Source organism: Papaver somniferum, chromosome 5 (genome assembly GCF_003573695.1).
Source record: "Papaver somniferum cultivar HN1 chromosome 5, ASM357369v1, whole genome shotgun sequence".
NCBI classification, from domain to species: Eukaryota; Viridiplantae; Streptophyta; class Magnoliopsida; order Ranunculales; family Papaveraceae; genus Papaver; species Papaver somniferum.
This window is the reverse complement of record NC_039362.1, coordinates 124,985,381-125,004,991: the sequence shown is the minus strand read 5'-3', so window position 1 is coordinate 125,004,991 and position 19,611 is coordinate 124,985,381. Positions and strand designations below refer to the sequence as shown.

Sequence of the window (19,611 nt, the reverse complement as noted above, 5' to 3'; positions counted from 1 at the left end):
TACACGCATTCTTATCGAAATATAGGTCAATGTTATTGGTTACCATATCACTACGACCGCAAGGGAAAAAAAATCATTCCTTGAAATCGGTATAATAAAGCTCGTGGTAAGAAGAATTTTTTTATCAATTGCGTTCCACTGTCCAATTCACAAACAAATACAATATTGTTTCCAAAGATTCTTATGAGTGTTGAGCCTGCTATGAGTTCGATGACCCATGAAGGTTAAACCAATTATGAGTGTTGGAAGCTACAAAAATAAAGAAACCTATTTTGAGGCATACTAGATTTATTTGAGGCATACTAGATAATGCCAAAATAGGGTCACTAAATAAAAAACAACATTACCCCTCATCCACCATTTTTGATAATGGCATAACTACCCTTATATAATTAATGTAAATGATTATGATTAGAATTGATTAATTATGAAATTTAAGGATTGATTAAACATTAAATTATTAGTGGTGAATTAGTAGAAAAATCAAATTTATGTGAGAGAGTTGGGATTTTTGAGAGGAAGAAGAAGAAGTGAAGGAAAAAAAGCTTGGGTTTTGACTTTTGAGATTTTAGTGATTAGAAGTGACCAAAATGTGTGATTCAAATCAGAGGTAAACTTCTATCAAGGTTTAATTTCCTTTTATAAGTTGAATCTGCCAAAAAATTGAATTTTTAAAACCCAGATCTGCTGACCAGATGAACAGTTCGGCTGATAACTTTTGAGCCGAACCTCTGTTTTTTTTTTGAAATTATACATAGGTTCGGCTGATAACTTGTCAGCCGAACCTAGGTATAATTTCAAAAAAACAGAGGTTCGGCTCAAAAGTTATCAGCCGAACTTCACTCAGAAACTGAATCATCCACTAGGTTCGTCTTGAAAAATTGAGGTTCGGCTGGAAAATTGAGGTTTGGCTGGAAAATTGAGGTTCGGCTGAAAATATTGTAAAGTCGCATTAGCCGAACATAGTGTTTCTCTAAATCATACACTAAGTTCGGCTCAAAATTGATACTGCAAGATCAGCCGAACTGATCTTCTGAAAATCCTAATTCATCTTTGAAATCATATTCTACCGATCAAACAAAATAAAATCAATCAAAAACAAGATGAGTTTGTTACGCATACATTCTAAAATACATCTAAGAGCAATTGAGATTTGGATTTCGCATTCCAACATCGCTCACTTTGATTCGTGTTTCCTTTGTTTGATTAATTTCTTTATTGAATTGGAGTCCTAGATGTTTAAGTTTAAAGTTTATTTTGATTTTTAATTTTAGGTTTTTGAGGATAAGGGAACTATGACAAATTGAAATTATTTAGGGATATATAGGTAATTACACTACCTTTAGACACCCCTTATAAACCCACCCTAGATAATATAATGGATGAGTATGCCTCAAAATAGGTTTCAAAATAAAAGAGTATTGTCTTAAGATATCTACCTATGTCTCAAATGCATGCACAGTGTGGTTGTTGCATCGAACTTGTACCCAATTATGAAAATTCATCTCTTTTTTTTTAATAGGAAAGAAAGAGTTTTATTTCTTCAACTTAGAATTTGAGTACAAAGTTTCTCATTAACGAGATCTCTGAGCAATACAGGCAACTCAGTTCCCCAAACTATATCATTTATACTAACTCTACCATCTTTGGCAAGAGTATCTGCCACTGAATTAGTACTCCTTGGAACATAAGTGCACTCCCAACTTGAAAAATTCTTAAGCAATTCTAAACAATCTAATATGATGGCATTATTTGTCCATCTTACAGTGCCTATAACACCTTTTATTGACTTAACTACATTAAGAGAATCTCCCTCTAGGTGCAGTTGCTGAACATTAACTTGTCTTTCCCATTTGATAGCTTCATATGCTGCCAGTGCCTCAGCTTGCTCCTCATCAGCAGCTACTCCATTCTTGCTCCATGCTCCTGCAATATTACCTGCATCATCAACCATAATCAGTCCTATGCCCATAGATTTATCATCTTTAAGAAATGAAGCATCAAAGTTGATCTTTTGGAATCCAGCTTTTGGAATTTCCCATCTAGTTTCTATTCTAGAAACTCTCATATTAGCATTTGGAACAACTTGTTTGATTAAATGATCATTCCAATCAATCTTTTCCTTCTGTATCTGCCCCACTATTCTCACAACCTGCCATTCAGTATTATCAAACACAGTTGAACATCTGGCTTTCCAAATATTCCATAAAGTTATACCTGCAGAAATTATTATCTGATTCATATCAATATTACTACTAAACCAGCTAGCTATCCAGTTTTTCAGATTATTATCTCCAAGCAAACCTGCAAAATTAGTTTCCATAGCTTCCCAGATTCCTCTTGAAACAGGGCAATGTAAAAATAGGTGATCAACAATTTCAGGCACAGATTTACATAAAGGACAAAGATCATTAATGTTATGAGCATGCTTAGACAGTCTTTCATTAACAGGAAAGCAATTATGCACACATTTCTACAGAAATTGTAAAATTTTAGGAGACAAATTTGCTTTCCAAAACTTTAACCAAGGAAAGTTTAATTGTTCAGCACAGTACACAACATCATTACCTGCTTCATTAATCACTCTATAAGCAGATTTCACAGAAAAAATACCATTTTTATTAGGGATCCACCTTAGCCTATCTTGCCCTGACATTGGAATTCTAATTTTTTTTATTTTGTCAGCATTGTCAGCATCAAACAAAATATTTAGCAAATCCAAATTCCAGGCTTTTTGACCCTGCAACATTAGTTGGTCTATAGTTTCCATATTGTTTGATCTAAACCTGTTACTGACTTTTTGGTTCAAATCAGGCACCCATTTATCATTCCATATAGACACACTTTTCCCATCTTCTATTTCCCAACAACAATGATCTCTTATGACATGAAGACCCATACAAATTCCTTTCCAGATATACAAACCTTTTTCATAGACACAGTGCAATGGTTTGGAGTAAGGAAAATACTTATGTTCTAAAATTTTAACCCAAGGAGCATCAGGTTCATGAAGCATCCTCCAAGCAAGCCTAGAAAGCAAGACAATATTCATATCAGCAGTTTTCTTAAGACCTAAACCACCTAGAACTTTTGGCTTAGTAACATTATCAAACTTTTTTAAATATATCCCTTTTTTTTCCTTACTTTTGTTCCACCAAAAGTTCATCTGAATACCATCTAGCCTATCTGTTAACTTTTTTGGCATAGGGAAAACAGCTAAGTGGTGAGAGGCTAGAGAACCTAAAACTGATTGTGTCATAACAGTCCTAGCTGGCTGATTGACATACTTACCTTTCCAAATAGCTAACCTACTATGGAATTTATCTTCCAAGTGGCTAAAGGTTTCAGTTTTATTTTTTTGAATGAGTAAGGGAACTCCTAAATACTTATCACTAAGAGCAAGCTTTTTGATATTCAACAGAGTGGAAATAATAACCTTAATAGAATTATCAAGTTTAGGGTTAAAAGCATTATTAGCTTTTAACCCTAGTTGATAATACTCTTTAGTTGCCTAGCATTAACATTATTAGCTTTAGTGAAAATGAGACAGTCATCAGCAAAGAAAAGATGACTTATTGCTGGACTGTCTCTTGTCACTTTAATGCCCTGCACCAAATTATTGCTCTCAGCATCAATTAGTAATCTAGAAAAGGTTTCCATACATATAATGAACAAGTAAGGAGACAAGGGGTCTCCTTGTCTAAGACAGACCCCTTGTGGGATAGAACAACTCACCTGGTGTACCATTCAGTAAAACAGATGTAGAAACAGTGGAGACACACTCATGTATCATCCTACACCAATCTTCATGAAAACCTAGCTTTTTTAGAACAACATCCAAAAAATTCCATTCTATTCTGTCAAAAGCTTTTGACATATCCAGTTTTACAGCCATTAAACCTTTCTTAGTAGCCCTACACTTTCTCATACTATTTATCAACTCATGAGCCAACACTATATTATCAGTAATCTGTCTAGAAGAAAGAAAAGCAACCTGATATGGGCTAATGAAATTATCCATAACTTTCTTAAGCCTAGAAGCTAAAAGCTTAGAGATAATCTTATAAGACACATTACTTAAGCTTATTGGCCTAAAATCAGAGGCAAGTTTAGGGAAATTAGACGATTAAGGATATAAAACTATGATTCATCTGCTTCAACAAGTGATTAGAATGGAAAAAATCTTGAACCATTTTGATTGTATCTTCACCCACAACATCCCACATTTGTTGGTAAAAACTTGGAGGATACCCATCTGGGCCTGGAGAAGTCCATGGCTGCATCTGAAAAACTATTTCCTTAATTTCATCATGGGTGGGACATCTAAGTAATCTCTCATTATCCCCGTCTGAAATACAAGGATTAATTCTTTGAATCAAACTATCAGGACTAGGAGGGTTGGAAGTGCTACTAATATGAGAGAAATGACGTCTCAATTCATCAACTATACTAGTCCTATCAGTCAACCAAATTCCCATTTTATTTTGAAGAGTATCAATCTGTGTCCTCTTTTTTTCTAAAATTAACCTTATCATGAAAATATTTAGTGTTTCTATCATCAAATTTGAGGACATTTTCCTTAGCTCTTTGCATGTAGTAATCCTGCTGAACATCATACCAATGATTTAGGCTAGCCTCAGTTTCTCTAATCTCATTAATATTAACATGGTTAGCAATGTTACTATTCAAAAACTCCAACTGATTTTGAAAGTAAGTAATTTTGGTTTGGATGTTCCCAAAAGTATTAATGTTCCAATCTCTAAGGACATAGTTAATATTTCTCAAAGACCTAGTATGCAAGTAGGCATGAGAGCCTCTTTCTGTGGTTTTCCAATTATCTTTAATAATGTACTTACAAGTGTTATGCATGAGCCAACATCTATTGAACCTTAGAGGTTTCTTAGTAGGATTATCCTCCTTAATACTAACCAACAAAATAGGGCAATGGTCACTCCCTATAGGTAGAAGATGATACACAATGCAATTAGGAAAAAGATTGAACCACTCATTGTTTCCTAGCCCTCTTTCAAGTCTTTCTAGAATCAAACTGGCATTATCTCTCCTATTGGACCAAGTATAAGGATTTCCCATGACCCTAATGCTGGTTAGGTCTAGAAATTCAAGATGGTCATTAACCACATTAAGCTGGTTTTGAGGGACAATATTACCTCCTAATTTTTCCTCATTACTAGTTATGAAATTCAAATCTCCTATGACTACCCAAAGGTAATTAAACCTACCAGAGAGTCTAGTTAAGAAGTCCCATTGTCTAACAATCCCTTCATCATCTATGGCACCATACATACAGACTAATAAGGTTCTACCACTCCTGTTATCAAATTGTAGAGCTGATAATGAAATTTGGTTATACTCAACAATATCAAGAATAATACCATCTTTCCATAACAAAAATAACCCTCCAGATAAACCAATAGGATTAACATAACAGTAATAAGGATAGTTAAGTTGTTTAGTGTAGTTCTTCATCTTATTATCCTTATTTTTGGTCTCAGCTAAGAAAATAATGTCAGGATCATTTGATCTAACTAAGTCTCTGAGATGATACCTAGTATGTTTGTTTCCAAACCTTGGACATTCCAAGCAAGAATTTTCATTTTAATCACTGAATTTTCACTACCCTCACTAGTTTCCAAAATGTTTGCTCCAAGGATCTTAGGCAAAAAAAGATAATTAGAAGAGCAATCAAAACAAGTACCACAAAAATTATCAGGAAATCTAGAAGAAAAACAATAAAACCCAGTAACTCTAGAAATAATTTTCCTATCCAAATTAAATCGATTTACTAAACAGAAATTTAGGCAAATTAGGATACCAAAATCAACAACAATTAGAAAAGGAGTTTGAGTATGAAGAAAAACCTGATTTATAGTACTTGTGTTTGACTCAATAGCAGAAACATGATGCGCTTGGGTGCTTGGTTCACTGGCTCCATTCTCTACATCTTCCATGTTCATATCGTAACCTCCAAGACCATTATTCTCACTCTCTGAATGACCACCTCTACCATTTACCAACAATTGAGAAATTTCATTAGCATTAGGGTTCTGAGAGTTCGCTTCTAGGAGAACATAGTTATCCTCTATACCCGAGTCTCTACTCCTTTTGTTTTTCTTGGGTCAGACTCATCCTCTACAGATTCTTCCAGCCCATTATGCTCCATATTTTCCGGCCTATTTGCTCCTGAAGAACCCTCCCCGCTATTCTGCATCTCTTCCACCATATGTCCATGCTTTGCATAATAATCCGCAAAAGCTCATCAGTTAGGCCAAAAATGAAAATATTCCATGCTCTCTCATCAAACAACTCATCACCATGATCAATCACGAAACATTCATCGCATATCTTCCTTGGTTGCTTTTCAAAATGGTATCTAATTCAAACTTTTTGTTTAGCATCGTTAAGAAGCCAATTTCCTCTTTTCAAAGGTTTCTGATGTCTACTTCAACTTTCGCAGTCACAACTCTCCCTCTTATGGTAAACCCTCTTGTTCCTTCCTCGACAACTTTCCTCCCAGTATCTGCACATAGTTTATCCAAAATTCCATCATAGACGTGCTCCAAAGCAAGACCTTTAAACAAAACTGAGAAAACTTGGTGGTTAAACTCATAGTTTTCTAAGGGAATTGCATTATCATAGTTTTTAAGCACCACCAGATGTTCATGAATTATCCATGGCGCTTTTGCTAGCACTTCACGATGATCGTCAGCAGCCTTAAACTTAAAAACATAAAGGTTTCTACCCATAGTATGGATATTGACCTTCTTGTGTCTTCTCCAAATGATGTTCACATCTCGCTGGACCTTTTCATAGTCGATATCGTCTTTAGAGATAATCTCCCCAATCAAGTTGTGACGCCAGTTATTTGCTGCATCTTATATTTCTGCTTCATTGATTAAACCACCACCAGCACGACTAGCTTGAGCCCTTCCCAGATCTTGGAAACGCCTTGTGAGAGTTGCCATTTGAATTCTTGAGCTTTGAGTCATTATAGATTTCAAAAAGATAAGATGTTTTCCTTTCTGATAATACTTCCTTTGATTATGTTCAGACTTATTCTTTTGGAAATCTTTATAAAGGATTTTACAATTAGGGTTTAGTTGAATGTTTCTCAAAATAGAAAATATTTCTCGAAGTTAACCATAATTTGTTAATATTCTCTTGTACAGCTGTGAACAGAAATCTTCATGTAGAATAGGCTTTATTTTAGGATAGTGAAATTTAAATTTTTGAACTTCCAAAAATTTCGCCCTTGAAAGAATAACACTTCCAGAAATACCCTTGAGATCTTGAATGAAGAACAACAAACTCTGTTGCGATTGCATCTTGATTAACCCAGGAGATTGATTACCAAAACCAATGATAGTGAAACATACTGTTTCATGGGTCATCCAATGAAAGAATAGAATTGAGAAAACCACTTCAAGAAATGGTTTTAGGCCCTAGTGGAGTTGAACATGTTCATATCTTTGATATGAAGAACACTAATGTTCTCAATGAGTATTCGTGAACCAAGACAAAACGCACCACTGTTCCCTTGAAGACCACAACTGGTATACTACTGATACCAACAAAAGTACTACAAAACAAACAGATTAGTTTCTCATATCTGTTGATTGATAAGAAATGAATGAAATTGAAATATACATAACTTGTAAGGAGAAAACAAAAAACTAACGGAATAAACCAGAAAACAGCTACTGTGTTATAATCATAATCAAATATGAAAAATAAAACGATTAAGGAAACATCAGATGCAGGAGAAATCAAAAGAAAATCAAAAAAACTTCACCGATTTAAAAACTGAGCCAACTCAATGTTCGCCCGATCCTCAGAGCCCTATCTTTTGTTTCTAGTCCTTTCACATGTTTCATCTCTTCTTAATCGGGAAAAAGTAGGCTTATTGTAACCACAAAATAGTCAACTTTGATAACCACAGCTGATGGGTCACCTACCCACTCTGATCCGTGGAGCAGAAACAAGCCCAAGCCCGTTGTGCAAGAGAAGTTGCCCCGTCCTTGACGTTTTGGCTACAACAAGAATCGGAGTCGAGGGGTTTAGTACAAAACCCTAAAACTTGTGCTCCGTCTTCTTCTCCTTCGTTGATTTACCTTCAGGTATTCTCCTATCTATCTCTGTTTGCATCTGTGATGAATTCGATTACAGTTAAGAGTCTACTGATGTTGTTCTCATGGTCAACTAGGGTTTTTTATTTCATCTACTTTACCGGAAGTTTATTATTTAGCTGAGTTTTGGGAAATCCTCCTTTGTGATGGTCTAGTTTTAGTGGATAATGGTGTATGTAATGATTAATTTTTGTCTCTTGTGTCTGATGTTAAGTAGCTTCAGTAGCAAAATCTTCAACTTTGCTTTTGTGGGTATGAATTAGTTCATTTTTTGTGGATTCTTGCACTGTTAGGGGAATCATTCAGCTTTGGTTGAGTTTCAGAAATCCGTTATTTGGTTTGTAGCCTTTCGAGTTGAATCAGTTGATGGCATTCCATTTCGTCTACTTTATTTTTTCGATAGAGCTAATACACTACTTCTGTAGAATTAATGGTGTTCTGGTCTTATGGCCGCAAAGTGGTTTCTTATTGTGGGTTTCTTTTGTCCATAGGAGTTCAATGTTTTATGGATTTTGAGTTAATTAAGCAATGATAAATTGAGTTGTTAGTGGTATCTCTCAATTAAATCAACCCAGCCGGGTTTCACAAATCCGAGTTGAATCATTTGAGTAAACACTGCTGACATTTCCTTATGTGGCTAATTTAGTAGTTTTGTTGTGTTAGTAATCTTCTGTTAAACCAATCACTGCAATTAGAATTGATAAGTAATTTTGACGATTCTTCTATTGTCGGTTACTGTTCTTATGTTGCATGCAACTCGGCAACTGCGTTTACTTACATTATGGATAACTTGTACTTAGCTACATAACCAAGTAGCTATATTTGTTGATTCTAGATTTTTTAATAGCGGGATACCTCACTTGATAGCTTGCCGTTGTCGTGGCTCGTGTGTATTTTTTTTCTTTATTCTTCTCAGGTTAATATAGGTTAATATAGGGTTCTTATGTTGTGACTGATTCTCTTCTTATTCTGCTGAAGCTTACCTCTATCATCACTGTGTCTCACCTCTCTAGATTACATGGCTCCCAAATCACTCAGTAAGAAACCACAGACGCCAACATCACTCAGTAAGGAAAAAGGCGGAAAATCACAGGCTCGACCACTACCACCAAAGAAGAAGCAAAAGAAGGACTTTGTTCCTGAACCCGAAGAACTATCAGATTCCGAAGATTCTGATGGTACAGTAGAGGAGGAAGAAGAGGAAGAACAAGAAGAAGAGGAAATTGATGGTGAATCTTTTTCAGATATGTCTTCAGATGTAGATGATGATGAGGATGGTGATGACCCCTTCTCCAAAGATGTTCTACGAGACGATGAGGATGAAGGTACAGTTTTTAACTCGATTTTTGGTGTTCCTGTGATTTTATAGTGATTGTATAATGATTTTAAGTTTTGGGTTTTTGATTTTTGCAGAAATAGCTTCAGAATTGGATGTGGGTTCAGATGAAGGTTCTGGTTCTGGTTCTGATTCTGATTCTGATAACCCTGAGGAGAAATCAAAAAGAATTCAAAAAAAAAGGGAGAAAGAGCAAGATGATTCTAAAAAGGAACTTGTGACCAATATTCAAATGGAATTGGATACGGATGAATTTCGACTGCCAACTAAAGAGGTTCTGATTTTAGTTATGATAATTACAGGCTTTCTCTTATTAAAATGCGCTTTACTGATTGAGCTTAAAATTATTGTATTTGATAAATTTAGGAACTTGAAGAGGAGAAGCTTAGGCCTGATCTTACCAATCTTCAATGAAGAATAAAAGAGAGTAAGCATCCAGCCATTCTTGTTTTGTTTCTACTCATTTTCTTTTTTTTCAAACTCTTAGCTGATATAATTTTGGCTTTTGTCCATGGGTTTAGTTGTTCGCGTACTTTCCAATTTTAAGGGTTTGAGGAAGGAGGGACTGTCGAGGAAGGATTATGTTGAGCAACTTCAGTTGGATTTGAGTTCTTACTATGGCTACAATGAGTTCCTGATTGGTGTTCTTGTTGAGGTAATGAAAATTTTATGGTAACTGTGTATTTGTTTGTAATACCTCTTGTTTTCTTTTTCACTGCTCCATACTTTTCAGCTTTTGATAGTTGGCACCATTTTTATTTCTTTTAATACGAGGTATGTTTATCTGTCTGCAGATGTTCCCAGTAGTTGAACTTCTAGAGCTTATTGAAGCGTATGAAAAGCCTCGACCCATTTGCTTAAGGACAAATACCCTGAAGGTGCAATCATATTCACTTACTCATGAAAATTTATAAGCATATTCTAAGGAAAATATGCTCTCTGAACTTTCTTTTTAGGTTTTATATGCTTTTCACTCTTGTTTAATGCGTTCGAGTGTTGAATTCACGTTTGTTTATAGGCTCGGAGACGGGATTTAGCTGATGTTTTGTTAAACAGAGGAGTAAACCTGGATCCATTAAGCAAGTGGTCAAAGGTAATAAAGGGAATCTGCGTTGATTTCTCATTTAGTTTCCATCAAGAAATTGGGGTCACCTTACGTAATTATTAACAGGTTGGACTGGTCGTATATGACTCTCAAGTTCCCATCGGTGCTACTCCTGAGTACATGGCTGGTTACTACATGGTAATTTTTTTCTCATTGCAACTAGACAAGGGCAGTGTTGCAACATTCTTCAGCTGTAGCTTTTGGATGCTTATAATTTTTATATTTTGTTCATATGCAGCTGCAAAGTGCAAGCTCCTTTTTACCATGTATGGCCCTTGCTCCTCAAGAAAATGAAAGGGTGGTAGATATGGCGTAAGTGCAACAACATTGTTCGTCAGTACTTTCTTAGTTTATTGCGTTTTTCATTTTCGTACTGATTCACCATTCACTAACACTACACATACTTCTCGAGTTTGGACCTCGACTGTTTTAGTTTATAATGTGTTTATTTATTCAAATTTCCAATACTGAGTTCTATAGAAAAGGGTAGCTTTCTTGGACTGTTCATGTCTTGCAGACCTTCTCATATCATGTACATCACATGCTGTTCAACCACCAATTTGCTCTTTAAATTTGATGCCATTTCTTTGTTTTTATTCTCTTATAGTGCCGCACCTGGTGGTAAAACAACCTATGTTGCAGCTCTTATGAAGAACAGTGGTATGCGTCCTATAAAGTGCCTATCAATCCAAATATTTTAGCTTGCTACAGTTTTATTAAATTGTGTACTTTCACTACGAATGAACTAGCACCAAATGGATTTTTTTTATTCTCATTTAATTTTAGTATTTCATTTCCTTGCCTATTTAGGACTGTCCGATGAAACATGCTAATATGCTAATTCTAATCTTTGATGGTAAGGATTGGTGATAAATTTGAACATACCCATGGCCATGGATTGAGGTTTTTCTGGTGTGTCTTGCCATTTGCCGAAAATTCACATCTTGACTAGTCGAAACCTAGTTTCCTATTTTTGTCCACATACTGTGCTGCTTAGTATTGAGATGCTGTTATCAGGATAGAGGGATATGAGCATAAGTTAGAGTAGGTGACTACACAATGTGAAACCTTTTTCAATCTAGACATTTATATAACGTGTGAATGTACAATTATTGCATGCGTCGTTTTATATAACGTGTAGAATTTTTTTATAGACCCACCCTTTACTTTGTATCCTGTATGCATCAGAGTTTACATGTCTGTTCATAGTTTTGTTTATCCCCCCTTCAGATTCATGTTTTCCCTATATTTACTTGCAATGCCCAGTTTCTTACTCACTTTTTTGGCTGTTTCATCAGGAATTATTTATGCAAATGAGATAAAGGAATCTAGACTCAAGTCACTTACTGCAAATTTGCAACGGATGGGAGTGACTAACACCATTGTCTCTAACTACGACGGGAAGGAGGTTCGTTTGATTTTTCTTATCATTATGTAGCAAAGTAGATTATTAAGTTGTGAATAAGATTGTTGAGCCACACACGTCTACTAGATATGGAATATTGCGAATCACATTTCCCATACTATTTTAGGTTAATGTTGCAGAATCCCACTTCATGTGTTCTGTTGATGAAATATCAAAAGAATCTTTTTCTTCATTGAGAATAGTGTATTACTTCAGATTTGTAGTCATTTGTAGGCTCTTATCCTGTCAAGAATATTATTCATCACATATAACTTTGTTGGGTACAGCGTTTCTCATGCTGGAACATAATATGATACATGTCCACGGACCACAAGGGGGAGGAGTTGAGTTTGATTACATGGTTGCCGTTACGGAATGTTGAATTACCAAACATGTCTTGGTGAAATTCTTTTTTAAGATCATTGACCCATGTTGGAACCTTGTATAACTCAATCATGTTTTGGAGCTAGACTAATTTCATCTTTCTGAAATTTCTACATCAAGGTATTTAATTACATGTAATTGTTAATTTCAGCTCCCTAAGGTATTGGGGATGAACACTGTTGATCGAGTGTTATTGGATGCACCTTGCAGTGGGACTGGAGTAAGTTACCTTGGATTTTCATTAGCACCTTTCTCTCATTAACTGTTCCTCTTATATGTTTATCACTTTATAGGAGCTTATTCAGTCTGGTTATGATGCAGGTTATATGTAAAGATGAATCAGTTAAAGCATCAAAAAGTTCGGAAGATATACAAAATTGTGTGTTCTTGCAGAAGGTATATTCTTTCTTTCTATTAACGCAGCAAGTCGCTGTAATATCTAGGTTATGAATTATGGATGTCCAATTTACCGTTTTTGGAAGTTGTGATTGCCTCCATTTTGGAGTCATATAAGCTCAAACATGGATATCAATTTCCTGATCTTTCAGTAAATGTGCTGATGACCGCAGAACTCAAGAACTAAGTTTTTGTGGGTACAACTTAGATACTGGGGAATTAACCCTTTTATTATCATGCCATCTTGATTGGCATTCTTGTTCGCCTCCTAATTTGCCCGTTCCTATATACAGTTCATTCAACTGAGTTATCTTGATCATCCTCTATAATGGCTTCTACATGGTTTTCTTGTCTCTGTCGTTATTGCTTATGATGTATGAACCTGTTAAATTGTTAATTCATGTTTCTGTTGCAGCAACTGATCCTTGCAGCCATTGATATGGTGGATGCTAATTCCAAATCTGGCGGGTACATAGTTTACTCAACTTGCTCTATAATGATTCCAGAGGTTTGTGCGACTTCCAAGTTAAAGTCATAACCAATGTGTTAATTCTTTTTGACATAATAGGCTAAACTTTCCACTTGCAGAATGAAGCGATAATAGATTATGCCCTCAAGAAGAGGGATGTACAACTCGTGCCATGTGGTCTAGATTTTGGACGCCCTGGGTAAGCTTCAATATTTCACTGTTGGCATGAATCAGTGATGAATGTAATTTTCCACTTAACCTTCTTGGTTACTTCCAGGTTTACTCGCTTTAGAGAGCACCGGTTTCACCCCTCATTGGACAAAACTAGGCTTTTTTACCCTCATGTTCATAACATGGATGGTTTTTTTTGTGGCCAAGGTACTGTTGCAACTTATCTCATCATGTACATAGACTGCGATGCACAAGTATTCATGCGTATCATTTGGAGTTGTTTTACGCGTATCATTTGGAGTTGTTTTAAACGGAATAAAACCAATACTTCATTATTGGAAAGAACCTATCTCTTCTTCTATCTTCTTTTTGAAAAAGGTATATAGAAGCTATGAAAAGTACCACATCTAACACAAACTGTTTATTTTCAACTGGTGAGGTGTGGTTCCCAGAACTTGTTTCCCGGATATCTTAGATGGACGTATCAGTATTTTTTCTTTGAAGATTTGTTGAAAATACTTTAGATATCTTTGTTACATCTTTGCAGTTGAAAAAGATGAGCAATATGAAGCAACCACCCAAATCATCAGAGCCATCAGAGACAGTGGAACAGGCGCCTGAACCTGTTGATGGCAGCACTGATGAGAAAGTCCAGCCAGAAGTAAAATCCCAACAGCCTAAGGATTTTAGTGGTCCTAAGGAGGGCAAAGACACCATTCAAGTCAATAATAGGAGCAATAACCCATCAAAGCCTAAGGAACGCAGGCCGAAAAGGAAATTTCCATCTAGAGAAGAGATAGCCCAAGCCAGGTAAACATTATACACTGATGACATGATATTCATGTTTTGTATATCTGGTTTTCTTATACAATCTGTTTAATGTTTTTCATCTTTGCAACTGTTGAGTTTAATTTTTCCGTCAGCCACAGTATCATATGTATATCACATCAGATCTGCATGTGGGTTTAGCTTCATTTGTTTTGCAAGGATGATGGTTAACTCTTTCATATGTTTTTATCTGTCTTTCAGAGAAGAGAAAAGGAAAGCCCTGTGGGAAGAGAAACCCAGAACCAAGAAAATTAAGGGTGATAGAAAAGAAAAGCGAGATACTTGAATTTGGAGCTGAAACCTGTTCAGAGGAATTTCGTCGTCAGTCTAACTATTTTTGTTTTTTTTATCATGCAAAAGAAATATTTTCAATTTTGTTCCATCCATATTATATGTAACTCAAAATGTAAGGATCCAAATTGTTTAATGTTATTTAGAAGAGCAAATCTATGGTTTGGTGTTGTATTTCTGTTTGTACTGTGTTGTGATCTACAAAATTTTCCTAATTATTGCTGGTGAATTTAGATTATTATTTTATTGGACTAATCCCCCTAGATTTCGAGCCAAGGATATTGATATTAGCCACTCTTTTTTTGCTTTCATCACATGGGTTTGTGTTTATTCAGAGACATCTAACAATCACAATGTTTCAACACAAACATTGTGATGATTCAGATTTCACAAACATGTGCTTTATTTACAATAGTTGCGACATATTTGACTTACTGTGAAAATGGACATTCTAGGCAGATTGTAATGGAGATTGTCGCATAAATTAACATCCTCATTTAACCCAGGTGGAATTGGTTGCTGAACGGGTTGAAACGGTTGAGCTCTCTAAAAATGTTGAAACAAGTTTGGAAATCGAAAGGTCTGTCGTGAGATACTGCACACATCGTTAGTGTTTTTGGTTCCACACTTCATCTACAGTTTCACCATTCAGTTTATCTTTGTGCCCGGTTTCATGTTTCTGGGATGAACATTCTAGAAATTTTCTCCAAAAAAAAGAAGTCCCGACACGAGTCCATTCTCAACAATATTATTGTTTGCTTGATGAACGAAGGCTCTACAAAGTGTCTAGGACTGCGAAATTTTAGGAGGCATTTTCGAATATGATTTTTGAGTGAGGTATAGAGGTCTAAAATGTGTGAATTTGGAGTTAGGGTTGAAAATTTCTAACAGTTGGATGATGAGAGTTTGTAGCCGTTGGTGTTTGATGTTTACCTGTGTTGTATTATGCCTTGAATACTTGTAAGTATTCAGTTGGGCTTATTTCAAAGATTTGGCCCAACAATCCATAAGTATCTTTTGTAAACCTAGGTCAAATATAAAAGGCGGTAGGGTTTATGAAAAAGCGGGGTCTAACAACACCACCCAATATTTCGCTTAGCAATCTGTATGGACTAACTCTGAAATACTTTGCTAGAGAATCAACTAGACAGTCAGACTCAATCTAGATAAAAGTATCTCAAGGAGTTAATATCTCTCTCTTGATTTGATTTTTACTCAAGCTAAAATCAATAGCGAGTGTTTATCAAATACAAGGAATAACGTGGACGGTATCAATCAATATCAATCAACAATGTCCAAGGATCAATCAATATCAATCAACAACCAAAGGTTGGATCTCCAATTGATGATCACGAACGCACGACATGTATTATTTCAATTATATAAAATATAATGCGGAAAAGAAATAACACAGACACCGGAAATTTTGTTAACTAGGAAACCGCAAATGCAGAAAAATCCCGGGACCTAGTCCAGATTGAATACACACTGTATTAAGCCGCTACAGACACTAGCCTACTCCAAGCTAACTTCGGACTGGACTATAGTTGAACCCCAATCAGTCTCCCACCGATCCAAGGTACAGTTGTACTCCTACGCCTCTGATCCCAGCAGGATACTGCGCACTTGATTCCCTTAGTTGATCTCACCCACAACCAAGAGTTGCTGCAACCCAAAATCGCAGACTTGATAATAAACAAATCTGTCTCACACAGAAAATTCTATTAAAGGATAAATCTGTCTCCCACAGATAAACTCTAGGTTTTTGTTCCGTCTTAAGATATGAAATCAAGGTGAACAGGAACCAATTGATAATCCGGTCTTATATTCCCGAAGAACAACCTAGATTAATCAATCACCTCTCTACAATCCTTCCTGACTACACAGGCGGTTTGTCGAGGAATCACAAACGGTGAGACAAAAATGTTTGTGACTTCTTTATCTTGCCTATCGGAGAACTCTCACGATCTCAAGCCAATCAAAGATTGTACTCGTACGATAAAAGATGCAAGATCAGATCACACAACTACGATAAAAGTATTATCGGTCTGGCTTCACAATCCCAATGAAGTCTTTAAGTCGTTAACCTGTTTTTAGAGAAGAAAACCAAAGGTTAAAGGAGAATCGACTCTAGCGAGTGCACTAGTATCACACAGACGTGTGGGGATTAGTTTTGCACGATGCTAGATGTCTCCTTTATATAGCCTTCAAATCATGGTTTTGCCTTAGTTACAAAGCAATCCATATTCAACGTTAGATGAAAACCTGACTTAGATTCAAGCTAACATTTCTCAACCGTTAGATCGAAAACTTAGCTTGTCACACACACTTGAGTAGACGTTTACTGGATTTGTGAAAACCATGCCCAAACATGTACGTGTATGTTGGTTCAACATAGTAACCCAAAAGGTTAACCATATGAGCATTTCATATTAACCGTATTCTTCTTCACCATAACTAGTTCAATTGACTCAAATGAACTAGTTAAAGAGTTGTTAAATTGCTATGAGATCTTATGTAACTACACAAGGCACAATTGAAACAAAGATGATTCGATTCGATTGAATCGGCTCATGAACTTTATAGCCACGGTTTGCATAAAGCATTCCTTAGTAATTTAAGTTTCATGTTCAGAGCACATCTTTAGATCATAACCTCTTAAGCTCACAAACAAGTTCGCGGACTTAAGACAACCGGTGGGGTTTTCCAAACTCAGCAGAAAATATCGGCAAAGAGACTTTCGCCAGTTCGCGGACTTACACGCAAACGAGTTTTTGGAAAATCCCAGCAGAAATTCTCGGTACAAGAACTTCCGTCAGTTCGCGGACTGGGTTCGCGGACTTGGAAAAGCCAATTCCTTCGGTTTCTCTCAATCAACAAAGTTCGAAAACTTCGGATTAAGGAATACATGGTTATGTAATCTAAACTCTCATTTCAATCATTGAGACATTCTCAGAGGACGTTATATAGCCGTTATTCACAGACCGTTTCGCGTCAGAGCAATTCTCAAAGTAATTGAAACTTTTCATGACTTTCGTCACTAGGTGAAGATAAACTTGATCAAAGCGAAACGCTTTACCAACACATGATTTTGAGATATAGATAGGCGAGATATACTCGACTCGAAATATCAAATGTGTATGATCCAGTCTATATAGCATACGACTTTTGTCTCATAAGAAGTAGGAGATAGAAGAGATAAACTTTTTAGTGATAGATAAGTTCAAGTCTCCACATACCTTTTTGTTGATGAAGTTCCACGGTTCCTTGAGTAGATCTTCGTCGTTGTATGATGAATCGCCATGAAGTCCTTGAGCTCAACTACACTTTTCTATCCTAGTCCGAGACCTAGCTATGTAGGCTAGAAATCAAGACTCATAGTTTTGATCACTAACATTGACAAACATGCTTGAGATAGCAACGCATGCGAGGTCGACCGAGCTATGCTCCAATATCCCCCTTTGTCAATTTTAATGACAAAACTATTAATACATATGGAATACAAAAAAGATAAACTTTAGTGGCTCCAATTCCATAGTCTAATCTTCAACGTTCCCTGAAATCTTCGTCCTTCCAAGTACTCCAATGATCCCAAAGTTTGTAAGTATAGCATCACCGTTGTTGAAGATCCGTAGCTATAACAATGAGAGAAATCGAGATTCTCGATCATTATGATACAGTGTCATAGTATTATTATGTAACATCAAAGTCCAATTGTATCACGACTTTAACAATAATACTATGGTGATATGTATCACTCCCCCTTATTCAGTACTCCATCTCGATCATGGAAACCAGTCCCCCTTACACAATGATCCAAAAACCATATGTATTTGTAGTGTGAACTACAATATTTCTCCCTCTTTTTGTCAATAAAATTGGCAAAGGTACAAGAACGGGATCATAATGAAATTTTCACAAGAGACATTTCATAGACTAAAAGAAAAATACATACCAACTTAATTTAGATGCAATCATAAAGCCGAAGCTAAATGCATTCATCAAGGAGTTTTAAGATACAAGATAACCCCTATAAAATTCCACAGCCGCACACCCCGCAAGATATTACCACTAAGCACAAGTTCAAAAGAACTCTTCCCCATTTGATGTCATTCCCGGAAGAACAACAAGATCAACCTTAATTTCGAAAGAAAAGAAGGATTTTTAAATTGGACACCAAAAACCATAGAAATGATTTTCTATATCCAAAACTCAACCAAATTAATCACAAGAAAACCCATGATTAATTTAATTGGAATACGCAACTAAATCAAACCACAAAAGTGATCAATTTAATTGAAGGTGCTAAACATAAGTAAACTTACGGAGCTACGACTAAGGTAATCATACGGATACGACTAACTTAATCGTTCACATACTCAACATAAGGAAAAGCCTTACGGAATATATGACTACATCAACCAGTAGAACATGATTAGTATAGCCGTTCATATACTCAACACAAGAACTTGTGGAATATATGAAAACTCAACTAGACTAATTACAAGAGAACTTATAATTAATCTAATTGGAATACAAACAACCAAACTAATCACAAAAGTAATCAATTTAATTGTCGAAGGATTTGCTCGACAAAAGAAGACTTTCGGAGCAAATAACTAAATAACCAACCAAGATGATTAATTTAGTTCATAATGCTCAACATATAGCATCTTATGGAACAACCAACAAAGCCAATAAGAATAATTAACTTAGTTGTATCGTGCTCAACATAAGACACACAATGGAGCCTTCACGGTAAAACATAACAAAATGAATCAATGAAGATCAATATCGTGGATAACATACAAGGATCTATTCTATTTTCCATCATAACGACATAATAGACTTTATCCTTGTCAAACAAAAGATTTTATCCTATTTTCCATAAAATACATGACTGCATTGGCATAACTTTTGTAATTGTCAAAAATCCATTCGTCCTTTCATTAATACGAATACCAATTCATGAACGACTTTACTTTTGTCAGCATATGGGACAGACGCAAACAATACATATCCCATAATCAAATTGCAATATCACAAAATCATAACGATTAATACTGCAATAACATCATCCTC

General features: G+C 35.7%; 1 pseudogene; it reads left to right on the top strand.

Annotated features, from left to right (window-relative positions):
* The first annotated feature begins 8,073 nt into the window (after positions 1–8,073).
* Positions 8,074–14,220, top strand: LOC113282606 (annotated as a pseudogene).
* Positions 14,221–19,611: the final 5,391 nt, after the last annotated feature.